This window comes from Rattus norvegicus, chromosome 16, assembly GCF_036323735.1.
Source record: "Rattus norvegicus strain BN/NHsdMcwi chromosome 16, GRCr8, whole genome shotgun sequence".
Lineage (NCBI taxonomy): Eukaryota > Metazoa > Chordata > Mammalia > Rodentia > Muridae > Rattus > Rattus norvegicus.
Genome location: NC_086034.1, coordinates 28,556,970 through 28,576,913, shown reverse-complemented (window position 1 = coordinate 28,576,913; position 19,944 = coordinate 28,556,970). Strand labels below are relative to the sequence as shown.

The window sequence follows — 19,944 nt, the reverse complement described above, 5'->3', positions numbered from 1 at the left end:
AAGGGTCTACAGACACTACACAGAGTCAGGCAAAATATTTAAAAGCAAAATCAAAAATAAATATTCTTATAAAAGAATACAAATATAGAAAATGAAAAATACTTGAATAAGGTGGTGAGAGCATCTTTCATCAGTAAGAGCAGCTGGCATTCTGGTCTGTCTACTAGATGAACTTAGTAAACACATTTAAGAGGTTTATTCTTTGTACTGCATTCCAAACTATTCTTCATTCTTAAATTGTACTTCTCGGTTTGTTGAGCGTTCTGTAAAGAATATTCACACCACTGGTTAAACAATATTACCACATGTAGATGAAACAAATTTCAGCTAACAAACATTAAATCTCTTTCCAGACATACTTTCCATAATTTTACAAATACCATTGAGATGAACATTATGTAAACGATGAAAATGTAAGGAGCTGAATTAGAAGGTTAAAGGGAGTGAACATCTTAAAAGCACCTGAAGTACAGTGCCAAGTTGTCCTCCCATGATGAGTAACAGTGAAGCCACCTCTCCAAGGAATGATGCCAAGTGAGGGAAGATGTGGTAATATGAGTTAAAATAGCAATCAAATGTGATTCACTGAAGACATCATAAATATTATTCAAATGCACATTCAAGTCTGGTTTCCTCTGCATTGGTCCCTAAACACCACGTGCCCAGCAGTGCCCTATGTTCTGGTGATGTTATCTGATGGTCATTGAGTATTTGAGTGGTCATGGTGGCATACCTCAGAGTCTAGCAAAAGCAGTTTGGCTGTCTGATGTGAAGATAAAGCGCCAGGGAGTTGATTACGAATAGAGGAAAAGGTGAATGATACCTGTGATGACAAGGGTAAGGCATATGAGAGAAACAAGGCTGTTAGCAGAATATAACAGCAAGAGGGAGCATTGAGGCACACTGGCTAGCTGTGATCTCATTTTACTTGAACACATAAGACTTGACATGGTTAATATTAGCCACCAAACGGAAATGTCGAGTAGCACTTGAAAATGCAAACCCAGAGCTTAGGAAAGATGTTCAGAAGATGACACATACAATCAAGACTTTACGATATGTTAATTTGTGAAAACATGCAAAGAAGCCCTGGAAACAAACATAAAATTTCTCACATGTGTGTCTTTGCAAGTGTACTTACAAATAACCACACATCTGTGATAGGATTACATGATAATGCTTCCTTTCATCATAGTTTGTAATTCCTCTGTTTATGAAAATTGTGAGACACTCTGGCAGGGTTTTCTCCAGTTTACTGTAGGGAAATGAGAGCACATGGTGTGCAGGCATGTTTACAGTCTGTCAGAAGAAAGGAGATTCCAGCTGTGGGGTGTTACAATGCTTTCTGCCTGTGATAGTCTTTAACACTTTTTAAATTACCACTAATTAAGTTCTCTTTAATCACTAGTTATATAACTTCCAAAGTAGATTATAACATCTGGTTACTAAGATGATTAGAAAGATTAAACCAGAAAGTGTTCTTAAACTAAGAGCTAATGTTTACACAGTGGGTACTTGCCATTTAATAATTTAAAATAAACATTGGCTTTTAATAATCAGCATAGTTATTCTGTGGGCTAGAATTTTTAAAATAGTGGTGCTTTTCTCTGTTTGTTTGTTTCTTTCTTTCTTTTTGCTTCTTTGTAGGTAAGGACAGATTATAAAATGGTAATAATTGTACTCAATTTATATATAAGTGAAAAGGCCTTTTAACTGGACAAAAAGGAGGAAATGTTGTGGTTTGCCCTGAAGTTATCTGTATTTTGATGCTAATTCCACTGCCCCAAGGACAGCTGCCCAGTCACTTACTCAGGAATCAGGTGACTTCACCAGAACCTTCTCTCCATTGAATTTGTAAAGTACAGGTGAGGGGCAGGTACAGGATAGAAGGAGGCCTGTTATTGGAGGAGAAGGAAGAGAAGTTTGAAGAAAGAGGAGGAGACTGAAACGGAGAGGAGAAGAGACAGGAGGGACGTGGCAGGACAATGGAGGCTGACGTTAAGATTCTACTCTGTGTATTTACAGGTTGTTATTAATGGTCTCAAGGGATGAATGGTACCGGGCTTTGTATGTTTAAGTGGGCAATTATATCTTACCAATTGGGTCAAAGATTATTGTGTTGTGTGTTCTTTTATGTGATGGTTTGAGTGTAGAAAAGTGTGCAGTGGCTGGAGACTCTGGGCCTCTAAGGAGTTGGGATGTGTTTCCACCAAGGTATCTAGCAGATATCTTGGGGCACTGTGGTGAGGACCATGCAGGGTAAAAGACAACCCAACTTTTTATCTTTTATATTTTTACAACAACAGAAATGTAAAAACAAACTTTTAAAAGGACACATAAAAGATAATTAGATTTGATAAATTTAAGGAAAGAAAGATGAAAAATTATTTCTGGGAGAGAATCTCACTCATTCTGTGATAGTGATTGCAATAATTTAATGGGCAAAGTACAAAGAAGTAGAATTCAGAAAGAATTCCATTGGATAATAATGGCAAGATGCTGTGATAAATACATTGAAATCTGCAAGGTGTTAAAAAGTAAACAAGCAGGAAAGTAATGGTGCACACTGTTGGCAGAGGCAGGAGGCAGAGGCAGGAGGCAGGAGGCAGGAGGCAGGAGGCAGAGGCAGGAGGCAGGAGGCAGGAGGCAGAGGCAGGAGGCAGGAGGCAGGAGGCAGGAGGCAGGAGGCAGGAGGCAGGAGGCAGGAGGCAGGAGGCAGGAGGCAGGAGGCAGGAGGCAGGAGGCAGGAGGCAGGAGGCAGGAGGAAAACGCAGAGAGACAGGCTGATCTCTGAGTTGGAAGCTAGCCTGGTCTACACAGTGAGTTCTAGGACAGCCAGAGATACACAGAGAAACCAGGTCTTGAAATACCAAAAACAGAGAGAGAGAGAGAGAGAGAGAGAGAGAGAGAGAGAGAGAGAGAGAGAGAGAGAGAGAGAGAACACCAAAACAAAGCAAAACAAAAATGGAAGACAAAGCCACTAAGGTTTAACTTTAAGTTTTATGATTGAGTAGGGTAAACTGCTGTTAAAAACAAAATGGCTCTTTGATGGACTTACAAACATGATATATAAATCAAGAGGAAATGGAGTCATAATGAACTAGAAAAAGCACATGTTATCAGCATACTGTGTCACTCTCAGAAAGAATATTAAGGGCAAGCACACTGTGAGGACAGTCTATCCAAGAAAGAGTGAATTAAGCTATGAAACAAATTTATGCTCATTAATACTCTGGCTTCCTTTAGCTAATTTACGTTTATAGCTGGGGTTTTCAACCTCTGGGTCACAACCCTTTTAGCAAATCTTTTTCTCAAAAAAAGTCACAAAAAATTGCAAAATTGCAATTATGAAGTAGCAGCAAAAATAATTTTATCATAAAAACAACATGAAGAACTGTATTGAATTGTATTAGAAATGTTGAGAGCCACAATAAATGGGAAATCAAATGATTTAGATAGAGTGATTACAGTTTTACTTCTGAATTTGATTTCTCCTTAAATTTGCCATTTATCATTTAAATCTCTCTGCTATTGGTCCCTTCTTGTCTTTGTTGACTGTCTTATCTATTAAGTTCTTGCATTTTAATTTTACAGTGTTGCTGTGATGTGCTTCAATTTACAGTTTTTGATGACAAATTTTATGAGATTTAATGTTGAATTCAATAGGATTGTGCTTAGTAGATTCAAACTCTAAATGGGGAGGGGGACAGGTGTCCAAGGGCTGGCAAGGTAGGTCAGAATTAAGAACACTTGCTGCTCTGCTAGAGGACCTGAGTCAAATTCCTAACACTCATGTATGACAGCTCAAAGTTTTCTACAAATTCCAGCTTTAAAGATCTAATGCCCTCTTCTGGCTTCTGCGGGAACCTCCAGTTATGCGTGCATGCTCTCACACACAGGCATGTTAACATACACACACACACTAACACACACACACACAGACTCATAAACATACACACATGAAAAATTATAGTTTTTCAAACGAAAAAATATTTGAATAGACTTGTTTTTAAAATTTTTCTATTATAAAAGCAAAGCTGATTTCCAGGTAAGAAAGGAAGGTGACTGACTGTAAATGGAAAATCAGAGAACTATATACTTAAAATCTAATTTTGCTAACATGATGTCACAGTCCTTCTCTTTCCAGATTTTTTGCGAGGTTGTATAGTTTATTTTGTATTATTGTAATGTGCAGAGAAAAAATACTTTAATCATAATGGACTTTTAGAGAACTTTGGACATTCTAGATAGTGTTGTGGAGAAAAACATAGTTACATAGGAGCATAAAATTATAAATGCCAAAGGAACAGAAACTGAACTTCTGAAATATAGAAAAATGACAAAATACAATTAATATATAATTCACTAATATTTTAAAGTCCCAAATACTTTTTAATGACAAGAATAATGTAATGTAATTGTCAAAATAGCAATATGTTACCCTTAGATTAAGGCTGAGCCTTGAGAGATGGTCATGACTTCATTTAGAAGTGTCCATGAAAGTCTGTCCAAAAGATTCAAGAACACATACATACAGTTAATAGTTGTATGTATATGTTTATATGTATATGTATATACATGTACATAATGAACTTCTATACACATACAATCAGAATAGCAAGAATGTGAGAACAGATTATACCTTTGTGTCATGACACATGTGGATGCGCAGGTGTGAAAGAATTTTCAAAATTAAGCTCATTCATGATGCTGAAGGAATTAGTGATTCCATGGTATATGACTGGCTTCTCTGTGTTCTTGCTGTCTGTTAGAATTTAGATAAGTCTTCTGAAATAATGATTAACTTAGATGGATGTCAGTAACCTTTATTTTAATCTATGTATAAAAATGTTAATATGTCTTTAATTTGCATTTTCTTGCTGTCCTCCAAGACATTCGTTTAGGGTCATGTCTTCTCCCAAGGAAGTCTTTTCTGTGTTTGCTTTAGAGAACTCAGCATTTTTTACACCTTGTTCTACACAATTGGTCCACTAAGCTATAATTAAACTTACTCCTCTTATTAAAATGTGCTGAAAGTTGCATTCACTCGCATGTTTTAAGTGTGTACTGTGGTTCTATTAAGATATTCATACTGAATTATGAATTTATTATGGGACATATCCTAAGCTCTAATACTTTATGAAATAAATGAAAGCCACAATGAAGTATTTATTGATTGATTTTAGAAGGAAGGGATATAGTAGTTATATTCATATTTGACATTAAAATATATTAATATTTAGCATCAAGCAATTCTAGAAATGATATTTATAAATGGATCATATGTCTTCCTCATATTAAACAAAAAATCAAATTAAATACCTCTTATATGATAGAAAACACACACACTCCCTAAAAGCCTTTTTTGCATATCTTATACAAAGAAATAGTCAATGTTTATTATCTGGAGTATTTGTTTAACCCCATTTTAGAGTGATTAGTATTGGAAAATGGAAATAGCACCTCCATCTAGGACATAAGATAGATTTGCTGGCTGTCCAGAAATTATGTGTCTTTTTGAGCCAAGGCCATAGCCAGACATTGTGATGAACTCAGGTTCTTCTCCTGTCATATAAATGTAGTTCTCTTGCCCTGTGATATCAAGTGGGGGATATTGCAAGTCCAAGGACCAGTACTGGAAAACAGTCATACTCACCCTTCTCTTACTGTGAATGACAAAGTCCTTTTGCTATGGCAGTCTGGTTTGTTGGCTAAATGCTATGGTATTTATAGATCTTGGTACTATGTCTCCTTGTCGCATGTATAAAGTAAATTACGGTGTAACCTTACACTCACAAGTCACTTATCCATATTGAGATGGGGATTTTGTTTATTTGAAACAATATGATAAGTAAAGAAACTCTGGAATAGAGCATATATTACATGACCACATATGCTTTTCATCTCTGTAGGACTATATGCTTCTTTATCATGTACTCAAAATACTTCTATCTATGCCATGCCATGCTGCATTAAACAATGAACAAAACAGAAATTAAACTACATCAATCCTAAGTTAACTAATACATTCTTCTAAGCAAATATTAATTTTAATTTAAAGTTGTGCAAATTTAGAAAGTTAAGTGAGCCTCTGTTTATGTTGTTTGCTTTTTGCTTAAGTTGCTGGTTTGACGCTCAGAGTTTAGTTATAATATCTGATCTATATTTCCTACATGGCAATATTAAATTTTCCATGGCAATGTCGCTAATTTGGATACATTCTATTTACACCATGTCCATCACCTCTGCAAATGCTTAGAAAACAATTGTATTTATTCTCATTTTCTTGGTTAAAATCAGTATTTCTTGAGGGAAATTTTATGCTTTGTTTCACTGATAAAGCATCAAACCTCCAGTTGCTCTCCCGTCTCACTCCAGATAACGCCATGGCAACTGCTTCTGGGTTGTGAGATGGGAATACCATGAACAATAGGGTGTAGACACTGCTGCATTTTGACTGTTTTGGCATTTAATATGTATTGATTTTTGTGAGCTTATTTTCATTTTCACATGCTCACCTTCGATGCTTCCTCTTTCAACTATAGAAAGGTTGCCACCTGCTTCGGAACAATCATTCTTGAGATATTTGAGTGATAACAGTAGATTTTTTTCAAATTAAAAAAATTTAAAGTTAAAAAGAAATGGATGAAGAAGATAAGAAACGATCAGAGAGATCTCGGGGCGTAATCCCAAGTGCCTAACATCGATTCCCTGGAGTTTAAACTTTCCTTTCCTGGCATGATTCATCTTAAGCAGGTTGTAAATCTTCACTTGTTTCACATGTACAGAGTTAGATTGAAGAATAGCAGAGTGTTATTCTGTGATCGTGTCCCAGAATAAGCAATGAAAAGACAAACAAGAAAGTCTGTATAAACATAGCCATCCTCTTAACTGGCAAGCTTAAGAGAAAACCATTGACTGCTATTTGTAATAGCATTCTGTAGTATGTCTCCTGTCTTAGGAATCACATCCATAGCAACATTTTAAAGTAAGACATCATGGAGAGTAGATATCTTGCCTCCTAAATCCAAAGCATGCATTTAACTGATATAAGGTACATTTTCTCAAATGAATACTGTTACTAATTTTAAGCACAACAGATTACATCGTATTCTGTGAAAACTAGAAAGTGTAAAGCTTTCAAAACCCTCTTCATCTTGGCTATTTAAGCTAACATTTATCAAAGCTCAGTCTACTTCAGCATCACCAAGAAAGCAGGTATAAGAAAGCAGGCTGTTGGTTCCCACCTGCAGAGTTCTAATCTGTATATCTAAGGCATTTATTTACTATTGTCCACCCCATAAAATCATCACTGACAGTGAACTGGTAGGTGATGTTTATGTTACCTGTTTTAGACCATGCTTTGAGAATGACAGCTCTGAATTACTAGAAAGTTTTGAAAAATTAATTGCAACAATAATTATAAATGTCCTCAGCAAATAGTCTTTGTTATAAAACATACAGAATCAAGCCTCTGTAATTACTGTCTATGTCCACAAAACAAAGAATTTCTATACCCTCCATGTGTCCAGAGAATTAGGGTGACTGCTGCGGCAGAGAAATTAATGAAGTAGACATAATTCTATCAGCAGAGAACTTCTGGGCTGCAGGGTGAGATAAACATGCATAACAATTATTTCTAAAAGAAAAACTGTGTCTAAAAATAAATGTGGCTTTCCCGCGACAGAGCATAAGGAAGGAGTTTCAGAGAAATCAGCAGAATGTGGCACTTCCACTGATTTACTGAGGCTTCAGAGCTCCAAGGCTAAGTGCTTTTGCAGAACATACATACATACATACATACATACATACATACATACATACATATATACATATATATATATATATATATACATATATATATATACTTCATGTACTATACAAATGCTCCCATAAAACTTGTGAAAAATACCCAGGAGAATTTGCTGTATAGTGAGTGTCATGTGACCTACCTACTTATAGAATATCATGATTCTACCAATGTATGCTGCTACTAAAATTGTATTATAATTACATTTGAGATCTTAAACCAAATTTCTTGCCTGAGATCTGATAGGATGTCACACTGTCAGTAATTACGGATATGTTGTTTTAAAATACATCATAGTTTTTTTTATTAGATATTTTTTTTTTACTTAAAATTCGAAATGTTATTCCATTTCCCGGTTTCCTGTTCATAAGCCCCCATCCCCTATCCCTCCCAAATACAGTTATTCCCCCCATCCATTCCCCTTACTGCCCCCTATATTCCCCAGCACTAGGGGGCAAACCTTGGCAGGACCATGGGAGGGCTTCCCCTTCCACTGCTGCCCCAACAAGGCTATTCTCTGCTACATATGCAGTTGGAGCCCTGGAGTAATTCCCCCCAGGGTGTTCCTGTTCTCAGTTCAGTGGTTTGCTGCTAGCATTGACCTCTGTATTGGACATATTCTGGTTGTGTCTCTCAGGAGAGATCTACATCCGGTCCTTTTCCGCATGCATTTTTTAGCTTCATCAATCTTATCTAGCTTTGGTGGCTGTGTATATATATGGGCCACATGTGGAGCAGGCTCTGAATGGCCAGTCCTTCAGTCACTGCTCTAAACTTTGCTTCCTTATCCCCTCCTACAGATATTTTTTTCCTCTTTTAAGAAGGAGTGGGAGCATTCACATTTTGGTCATCCTTCTTCTTGAGCTTCCTGTGGTGTGTGGATTGGATCTTGCGTAGTTCCAGCTTTTGGGCTAATATCCACTTATCAATGAGTGCATACCAAGTGCGTTTTTCTGTGATTGTGTTACCTCGCTCAGGATGATATTTTCTACTTCATTCTATTTGCCTATGAATTTCATGAAGTCATTGTTTTTTATAGCTGAGTAGTACTCCATTGTGTAGATGTACCATATTTTTTGAATCCATTCCTCTGTTGAAGAAATCTGGGTTCTTTCCAGATTCTGGCTATTGTAAATAAGGCTGCTATGAACATACTGGAGCATTTTTCTTTGTTGTATGTTAGAGCATCTTTTGGGTATATGCCCAGGAGAGGTATAGCTGGGTCCTCAGGTAGTAGAATATCTAATTTTCTGCAGAGCCTCCAGACTGATTTCCAGAATGGTGTACCAGTTTGCAATCCCACCAACAATGGAGGAGTGTTCCTCTTTCTCCACATCCTAGCCAGCATCTGCTGTAACCTGATTTTTTTATCTTAGCCATTCTGACAGGTGTGAGGTAGAATCTCAGGGTTGTTTTGATTTGCATTTCCCTGATGACTAAGGATGTTGAACATTTCTTTAGCTGCTTTTTGGTCATTCCATAATCCTCAGCTGAGAATGTTTTGTTTAGCTCTGTACCCCATTTTTTTAAAGACTAAACAAGAAAGAGAACTTCAGACCAATTTCCCTTATGAATATCGACACAAAAATAATCAATAAAATTCTTGCAAACTGAATCCAAGAATGCATCAAAACGATCATCCATCATGATCAAGTAGGCTTCATCCCAGGGATGCAGGGATGGTTTAATATATGAAAATCCATCAATGTAATTCACTATATAAACAAACTCAAAGATAAGAACCACATGATCATTTCATTAGATGCTGAGAAAGCATTTGACAAAATTCAACATCCCTTCATGATAAAAGTCCTCGAAAGATCAGGAATTCAAGGCCTATATTTAAACACAAAAAATATAAAAATTGTAAAAGCAATATACAGCAAACCAGTAGCTAACATCAAGCTAAATGGAGAGAAACTTGAAGCAATCCCACTAAAATCAGGGACTACACAAGGCTGCCTACTCTCTCCCTACTTATTTAATACAGTACTCGAAGTCCTAGTCAGAGCAATCAGACAGCAAAAGGAAGTCAAAGAGATACAAATTGGAAGGGAAGAAATAAAAAAATATCACTATTTGCAGATGATATGATAGTGTACTTAAGTGACCCCAAAAACTCCACCAGAGAACTACTTAACTTGATAAACAACTTCTGCAAAGTATTAGGGTATAAAATTAACTCAAACAAATCAGCAGCTTCCCTCTACTCAAAAGATAAACAGCCTGAGAAATAAATTAAGGAAAGAACACCCTTCAAAATAGTCCCAAATAATATAAAATATCTTGATGTGACTTTAGCCAAGCAAGTGAAAGATCTGTATGACAAGAACTTCTAGTCTCTGAAGAAAGAAATTGAGGAAGATCTCAGAAGATGGAAAGATCTTCCATGCTCATGGATTGGCAGGATTAATATGGTAAAGATGGCCATTTTGCCAAAATGTACAGATTCAATGTAATTCCCATCAAAATTCCTACTCATTTTTTAATAGAAATAGAAAGAGGAATTTGCAGATTCATTTGGAATACCAAAAAACCCAGGATAGCAAAAACAATACTCAACAATAAAAGAACTTCTGGGGGGAATCAACATCCCTGACTTCAAGGAGTATTACAAAGCAATAGTCATAAAAACTGTATGGTATTGGTACAGAAACAGGCAGATAAATCAGTGGAACAGAATTGACGATCCAGAAATGAACCCACACACCTATGGTCATTTGATCTTTGACAAAGGAGGTAAAACCATCCAATGGAAAGAAGATAGCATTTTCAGCAAATGGTACTGGTTCAACTGGAGGTCAGCATGTAGAACAATGCAAATCGATCCATTCTTATCACCATGTACAAAGTTTAAGTCCAAGTAGTTCAAGGACCTCCACATCAAACCAGATACACTCAAACTAATAGAAGAAAAAGTGGGGAAGAGTCTTAAACATAGGGGCACTACGGAAATTTTTCTGAACAAAACACCAATGATTTATGCTCTAAGATCAAGAATTGACAAATGGGACCTCATAAAACTGCAAAGTTTCTGTAAGGCAAAAGATACTCTCATTAAGACAAAATGGCAACAGATTGGGAAATGATCTTTACCAGTCCTACATCTGCTAGAGGGCTAATATCCAAAATATACAAATAACTCAAGAAGTTAGACTCCAGAATAAACTATAGTTTTATCGTATAAATTTATTTTAGATAAAATCATTAGCCACAAAGATATAGGTTTTTAATATTTAGTTTAGAGAGCGGTCACTGTTTCTTCCTCAACTTCTTTTCTAAAATGCAAACAAAGTGCAAGATAAATAAATCTTATTCCTTCCCTTTAAACACATAAGAAAAGTTTGCTTGTATTGGACAAAACAATATATATCTAGAGTATTAAAAAGAAAGCTTAAAAACACTACCATTTTCATAGTTAATACAAAAACAAAGTCACACTGATATTTAGGTTATGTGTATTTTCTGTGAAATTTTGTGTTATCCATCAATACATACTTCATTCCAGAAGATGAATCAAAACACCAAAATGCAAAAGTAGCTTTACATTTCCCAAATCTATAATAGTATATTTTAAATAAAATAGTATATTTTAAATGTACATTACTTCATAGGTGAGCATTATTTCATCCAAAGTAAACATGTATATTCCTAGCCTGCTCCACATGGCTGATTCTAACCAGTGTCATAAAATAGATCAGAAGTACTTAAGTACTCAGCCAGGTAAAAATTTACCTTCTCAAGAGCTTCCAAGTAAAATATCTTTGCTTTTCTTAAAATAGATGCCAAGAATTCTTTAAATGGTCATTTAATAGATTTTAAAATCTGTAGTCCACTGGTGTTGGACCACACTGGACAGCTGGCACATTCTTGCTTCTATTTCTTTATGTGGAGTGTAAATGTTACAGAGTAACAATGTTTTGAGCTGAGGATTAAGTCAAGCTGTTGTGAATAATAGATGGAAACTCATACTTCAGACTCTCCCCTCTTCACAATCCTTTCTGATAATCCAACTTCTAATGAGTAGGCATCATTGGTATGTGAACTGGAAAGTGTGAGATGCCTTTAGCAGCTGAAATTACATGAGCCCTGTGTCTGATTTGGTAATAGCATGTATAAAGGTTTTTTGTGTGTGTTTACTAAGAACCTCTGCACTCTTCATCTAATTTTGTTGCATAGTTTCTGACTGCTACAAGGCAAATGCAATCTCAAGTCATTTTCTTTACTTAACTTTATTGGATGCCAAGATCAATACATGCTGCCTCTTGATACAAGAAGTACCACACCGTGAGTCAAGTTCTATACCAGGCTTATGGCTTTTAGTACTGTTTTGTGAAATATGGCCCAACACTGTATTAACAAATATTGCTTCATTCTGAGCCATTTCCATTAATACAAACTTTCAAATGTTATTAAACTACTAGCTTGATATGCATAGACGTGTGTATTTTTGCCCCATGTCTCTTTCGCATGCCATGCATTTTAGTAATTGATATTTATTACTTAGTTAAAAATACACAATAAATTAAACTTTAAGTATTTACTTCATGTCAGTTTTATGTTTTCCTGTTATATTCTATTATCCCTTCATTTTACATTGTTTTATTTATCATCAGTTATGTGAATTATTGATGGTATCATAATTTGTCAGGATAAATAATGTTTCATCATCTCCCCTCATGGCAATTATTATTAGCATGATAGTTTGATGAATGTGCCACTTGTACATTTCACAATCAGTTATAGAGACTTAGAACAGGCTTGGATGCTTAGACAAGAGCAGGAACTACAGCTCCCTTGTGGCCAACAAATGGACTTCGAAATGAAACATGACTTCCGGAGATTTGAAGTGTGGGAGGACAATGGCTGGGTGCTTATTCTGTTCTGGTGCAGTCTTGCTCTCTTTCTAAGAACAAGCCTTACACAGCAGCCTTGCAGCCCATAACCTTCACTTTGTTCCTTTCTCCTGAGAAGTAATGAATTCTCATTGTTTCCAGTCCTTTTAGGCTTTCTGGATGTTGCCCATTTTCCAACTGAGAATCCTGCCAATGAACCATATTTTACTAAATTCTGAATATATCATCTCCTTCCCACTGGCACCTTAACTGCTGCACACTTCCTTCTTATCCAAAGTCCTGCCCATCTCATTGGTGCCTTTGTGTCAAACAATAAAAATTCTTTGTTCATCTAGCTCTACATAGGATGTAGGATTAGGTTAGTAAACAAGTTAACTATTTTCCTCCATCAACGTTATTTCCTCCATTTATTTCCTCATCTATCCTGTGTTTCCCATGGCAGACTAAATAATAAAACCATATTGTGCTTATTATAGTGGAAGAATAGAAAAATTAAAATTAAAGAATCAAAAATGGAATAGAAAATCAATACATGGAATGGAAGGGGCACTGCTTCTCATGCCATGTGTGTTTATAATGCACACACTTTTGCCAATACAATTGCAAATTACAAAAATGGGGAGATTGCTAAGCAGTTTAAAGCCTTACTATGCTACCAGCAAGCTTAAAGACAAGAGAAAATGGATCTCCAAAACCCATGTAAATTCTGGTGGGCCTGTCAGCCCACCTAAAATTCAGGGACTAGGAATTAGGAAACAAAGAATTCCCTGATTAATCTCTATAGCTGTACTAGCAATATCACAGAGCTTTGGGTTTGACTGGGAGAGCCCACATTAATGAATAGGCCAAGATTCAAGGAGTGGAAACTCCTGTTAGTTCTGGTCTCTTCACATTTGCATATTTATATGCAGAGATACATTCAACCACAAGTGCACTTAAAGACACTTGAGCACATGCATTCATATACCCCACACATATACCTGAAAAACAATGTGGCTTTATTTATTATTAATTATACTCTTACATGATTTATCCAGACAAAATAACACAATGAAGATGAAGCATTTTGATCTCAAGAAAGCAGTGGGTCTTGTGTCTGGTTTTCTGAACAAAATATTGCTTTCTTTTGTATTTGTTAATTTCTTTTCATTGTTTCCTTATGCAATTATGTGGGTGGGAAAGCTCATGACTTCCATAGGTCTTTTCTCCATGATGGAAACTCACATGAGCACCATAAGCAACCTAGCCTGCTATCTGTTAGATAGTTGAGAATTTGCAAGAATTTGAAAATAACCAGGTCTGAAAACTTTGGGTGTCTCCTGGAAAGAAGGTCTTAGAGGAAGACTGGTGAATGAAGAAGAATGAGAGAGGAATTTATTGGGATAGAGCACCTTAGAGGGAAAACCAGCATGAGGAAGATTATGAAAAGGGATCTGTAGGTAACAAGAAAAATCTCCAAAGCAGTTGGAAAAAACCTGGGATTTATTACTTATCAATTTATTCCTTCATTTTCATAGTGTAGTCACATTTTAATGTTTACTGTAATTATAATCAAGTATTGGCTTGGTTTCTATTGTTTCTAATTACATTTGCTTCCTCAGTGGCCCAAACTGTGGGATAACTATAAAATTTCATTTATGTAACAACTCCACATTTCCAACCACAGCTCAACTCTTTATATAAGAATAGCTCACTGAGCATCCCTTCCTAGATGCCAAATCAGCACCACAGATTAAAATGTTCCCTGGTCAACCTGTGGTTCTCATCATGTCAGCCAAACACATCACCCATTCATGGCTCAAGACCCAGTTCTCAAAATTCAGCTTTATAATTCTGGATTTTTATTAAATTAATCAGGAAATCTTGCTGACAAAAAATATCATTATATTCCATAAACTCCACTGTTAACCTTATGGGAAAAGGTACTACCTTTCACTAGTAAGTAAAATTATTGATCTTTTAGAATTCATACATGAATACATTATTAGACATTGGCAAACTATTTTTCAAACTTTTCCCCTAGTATTGGAAAAAGAATCCTTCTTCAATAGCCTCATGAATAGTCTTTTAAAGGGTAATCTTTCTGGTGAGTATACAGTGCCAACTCACTGTGGTTTTAATCCATATTTTTTTCTGATCATAGCAGCTAAGCATTTTCTTCATTTATTTCTCAGTTATTCACTGATCAGTTTTCATGGCATGTCTGAAATCACATCACTTGTTGAGACTGATGAAATAAAAGTTTACATCCTTATGTGTTTCTTTGTTTTTAAATAATACTCAAAAGTATAATAAAACCAGAATGTTACATTTTCATGCTGGTAGACTTTGGGTTTGTGTCATGAATGAAACACCCATTTGACATCCCACTGATTTATAGTTGAGATATACCCTGTGCAATTCTATCTTGATCTTGCCAAGTCAGTTGTTATGGTAATTTTTATCTGTTTCTATTATAAAATACAGATACATTACTGGATGATCCAGTATGAGTCTCTACTCTACCTTTCAAGTGCAGAATAGAAAATGTCAATATTTAATATTATCTGTGGGTAATAGTAAGTCATTAAATAAAGTAGTTTGTTATAATTAATGGAAATTATAACATTTTCTCCTTCTGAATTAAATATTATTTTGTTTCTTTTTTCTTTTGAGATTATAATGTAATTATATGACTTTTCCTTCCTTTTCCTCCTGCAGAATTTGTCCACACTTTTTACTTGTTTTCTTTCAAATTCCTGCCCTTTTTCCATTAATTGTTGTTACATGCATGTAAGTCTAAGTATATACATATATTCCTAAATATAACCTGCTCTGTCAGGAGTTATCTAGGAAAAACTAAAAACATACAAGTGATATTCTGGAGATGACCCATTGTTTTGCCTGGCTGTGATAATACTCAATTGCAATGCTTTCAGAAATCTCAGGTTAGGTTTGATTCTTATTGATGATACACCTTTCCTGATATTACTAAATTAATATAATAATTCCTGAGCATAAGCCCACCCTACTGGGTAGATTTTCTGCAGATTAATAAAGATGTATTCTTTTGTAGCAATGCAATGTAGACAAATTGATTATTTCATAATTCTTATTAATGGATCTACAAAATTACTAAATTTATACAATTAATTTTCAGCCCTCTATAATATGAAAGCTACAATTAGGGTTCTGTAAACCTTCTTGTGTCACAAGCTAATTGCACTAGGATGGAAAGCAAGCTTGAAACAGATTTACAATCAGAGAAACCATTCTTCTTAGGTTGAATATGAAATAATTATTTCATAATGAAAATTCATAAACTGAGAATGAATAATTTGTTGTAGGTATGAGAAAAAGGATAAAATATTGACTAGATTTATTTACACAAAACTTCAATGATAATGAGTCACTGGGCAAATGATTTGACTCTTTACAAACTGTGCTAACTTAGACAAAAGAATTATTGTTTTAAACTTTTGATGAACCTATGAAGCTAGTGGAAGATAATGAATGTTTAGTTAGACAACTAGTCTAGTGAAAACACATTTACACAGCCCTGTTAATACTTCTTATTCAACTTATGATTTGAATTTATGTTTGAACTTGTGAACTTTAAAAAGTAAGAGGCTTACAATACCATGTGATCATATATCTTGAAAGAGTAAAAGAACTAGGAACAATGATAGTAAGAGAAGAAGCAGAAGAGAAGCAGAGGAGAGCAAAGAGCAGCAGGCAGCATTTTCTTACAAGACAATTTTTATTGGTTATTTTATTTATTTATATTTCAAATGTTATCCCCCTTCCTCTGCAAACCCCTAACTACCACTTCCTCGGACCTTCTTCTATGAGGGTGTTTCCCCACACACCCACTACCACCTCACTACCTAGCATTTCCCACACTGGGGCACTGAGCCTCCACAGGACCAAGGGCCTCCCCTCCCATTGATGCCCAATAAGGCAACCATCTGCTACATATGGAGCTGGAGCCATGGGTCCCTCCACATGTACTCTTTTGTTGGTGATTTAGTCCCTGGGAGCTCTGGGGAGACTGACTGGTTGATTTTGGTGTTCTTCCTATGGGGTGGCAAACCCCTTCAGATCCTTCAGTCCTTCCATTAACTCCTCTGTTGGGGTCCCTGTGCTTACTCTGATGGCTGGCTGTGTTTATCTGCATCTGTATTGGTCTGGCTCTGGCAGAGCCTCTCAAGAGACTGCTATACCAGGCTCCTGTCAACAAGTGCTTCTTGGCATCAGCTAGAGTGTCTGGGTTTGGTGTTTGCAAATGGGATGGATACCTAGGTGGGGCAATCTCTTGATGACCTGTCCTTCAGTCTCTGCTCTACTATTTGTCCCTGAAAATCTGGGCTAAAATTTTGGAGATGGGTGAATGACCCCAATCCTCAACTGGGAGCCTTGCCTAATAACTGGGTACGGTCTCTTCAGGCTCTCTCTCCCCTTTCTTGGGTATTTCCGCTAATGTCATCCCCACTGGGTCCTGGAAGCCTCCTTGCTTCCCTGGTATCTGGGTCTCTCTAGTAACTACCCTTGTTTCCCTATACCCCATTGCTATACACCTCCATTCAATTCACTTACTCTCTGTACTTCTCCCTATCTCCTCCCACACCTGATCCTGTCCCCCTTTTCCCTCCCACTCCTTGTTCCCTCCCAAGTCCCTCCCTCCCTCTACCTCCTGTGATTATTTTGTTCCCTCTTCTAAGTAGGACTGAAGCGTCGACACTTTGTTCTTTCTTCTTCCTGAAGGAAGTGAGTTGTACCATGGGTATTCTGAACTTTTTGACTACTGTCCATTTATCCATGAGTACATACCATGTATGTTTTTTGTGACTGGGTTGGCTCAGTCAGGTTGATATTTTCTAGTTCCATCCATTTGCCTGCAACAGTGATTTTTTTGTTTCTGTTTTTTGTTTTTTTTTTCTTAGCAAAGGTGTTTCGTACTGACAAGGACAGGGCTTTATTCTTGTGGACTTGGGTTCATGACTTCTTTCATTCAGCAATAGAATGGTAGAGACTTTTACTTTCTCTGAGCAATTAAAGTTGGAGCTTTTTTCATCCACAACGGGTGAGGGTTTTTTTTTTTTTTTTTTTTTTTTTTTTGTGCTGGCACTTGCTTTCTTAATTGAACTTGCTTGTGGAGACTTTTGCTCCAGCTACTAAATATATATATATATATATATATATATATATATATATATATATATATATATGTGTGTGTGTGTGTGTGTGTGTGTGTGTGTGTGTGTGGGTGTGTGTGTGTGTATGTGTGTGTGTGTGTGTGTGTGTGTGTGTAAGTATGTGAGTTGATGAGACAGATGGTTAGGTTCAACAAAAACTATGAATGTATGTATGAATGTGCTTATATCTATACATATTAGCTTGTGTAAAAGTTTTTCTTTCTGCCAGCATGAGCTCCTTTTTTCTGGTTCACTAAAAGTTAATTGCTCCAAGCCTCCCTTTTGCTTGTCCAATGATAGGTGAAGTTTCCTCACATGAGAAAAAGAAACTCTAACAAAGAACTTCTTTACTAAATACACTAATTTGGTGTTAAGCACCAGATCCTTGGGGATTCTGGCTTCAGGATAACTTAGAATCAAGAAAGGTAAATGTTATTTAATAATAAGCAAACTTTATTCTCACAAAGCCAAATTTCCTCCCTCAAAAGTCACAGATGCTGCTCTCCCCAACTGTTTTCCAGAGAGAACTGGTGCTTGGGCAGGCTCCTGGCACTGTTCAGTCTGTACATATGTTTCAGGGATGACCATTTGGTATGGATAACTAATTGGTGTTCTCTTTCTAGAGGACTATTTTTCTAATTCTCATCACTCCTTACTTAAATGTAACTCTTTGTGTAGGGTTGAAGCTACATAGACCTGCCATAATACATAGAAATAACATTATATGACCTGAGCAGAATATATATATATATAAATATATATATAAATATATATATATATATACATGAATTTGAGAGAGTATGGTGAGGATGTGTATAAGATGGTTAAGAGGAAAGAAAAAAAGAAAGGGAGAAATGTTTTAATTATGTAATAATCAAAGTGAAAAAATTAATTTATTATAATTTTGAAATGACTATTCATTAAATAAATTAATGTAGTTATCAAATTACTGTTAAATCTGTTCATTACAGTTTATGAAGGATGTCATTATGTTACCTATTCCTCAGAATTCTGTGAAAGTTAATTAAAATATTAGAATCATAACACAGTACTTTATGCACCCAAAGAGATCAATGGGAGTTCATTGCTACTCTTGTTTTCATAGTTTTGTTTTAGTAACTTCATACATGAAAACCGAGATACCATAAAACAACCTTCCAAAGCAAACAAATAAACAAAACTTTAGAATTTGTACCCTGAAGAATTATTTCATTATTCTGTATAAACCATAAGTATCTTAACTTCAAAAGTATCTTTTTGATATTTCAAAAGCGAGACTGTGCTTTGTATTTTAAGTATGTTCATATGTTATGTGTGTGATATACATGTAGGTGTATGCATGTATGCATACATATGGGTATAACTATATAAGCATACATGTAGAGGCCCCAGGTTGTCCTTGAATGTCTTTATTTGCTTTCTACCTTACGTAGGGAGGCAGCATCTTTTTCCTGGTGCCTGAAGTCACTGTTGCAGGTTCCTCTAGTAGCTTGCAGTGTGGAATCTCACATTCCAAGTACTAGAATGGCAGATGGACCACTTCACTTGTATGGTAAGACTTTATGCAGTGAGTTTGCTCCCTAGCCCAAATACTTTTCAGTTATTTTTTTAAGCTAGTAAGTATATAAATAGTCCCAATGTATTGTACTCAGATAGGATAAAACAAATGAACAAAGACCACCACCACCACCACCACCACCACCACCACCACCACCACCACCACCTACAACAACAAAACACTGTGGTGGGGGTTGTTTGAATCGCCTCTGATTTTAAGGTTACTTTGATAAACCAAAGAGTAGCCTACAAAATTCAGGCCTTCATGATTCTTTTTTCTTTCTTAACTCATTTTTTTTTCTAAGCACTTCCATTTTCTCTCATCCTTTCAGTCCCTACCCGCCACCCCCACCTTTGTAATCGCACATTCACAGGAGAATTTCCTGTTACAAAACTGTACTGACTCATTCATGCTGAAAATTGTGCTGCAGTTGTTATCTGTACTGCCCAGGTTACGAGCTGTAGTTTATCCCCCTAATCACCAAGTAGGGCCTGGTCTATCAATCTTAACTCCTCTGCAAAGCTGTTTCTTCATGCATCCTTGCAT

General features: G+C 36.1%; 1 protein-coding gene across 9 annotated transcripts in view; it reads left to right on the top strand.

Moving 5' to 3' along the window:
• Window positions 1–19,944, top strand: part of Marchf1 (membrane associated ring-CH-type finger 1) — an 858,714-nt gene that overhangs the window by 303,959 nt on the left and 534,811 nt on the right. The window lies entirely within an intron of this gene.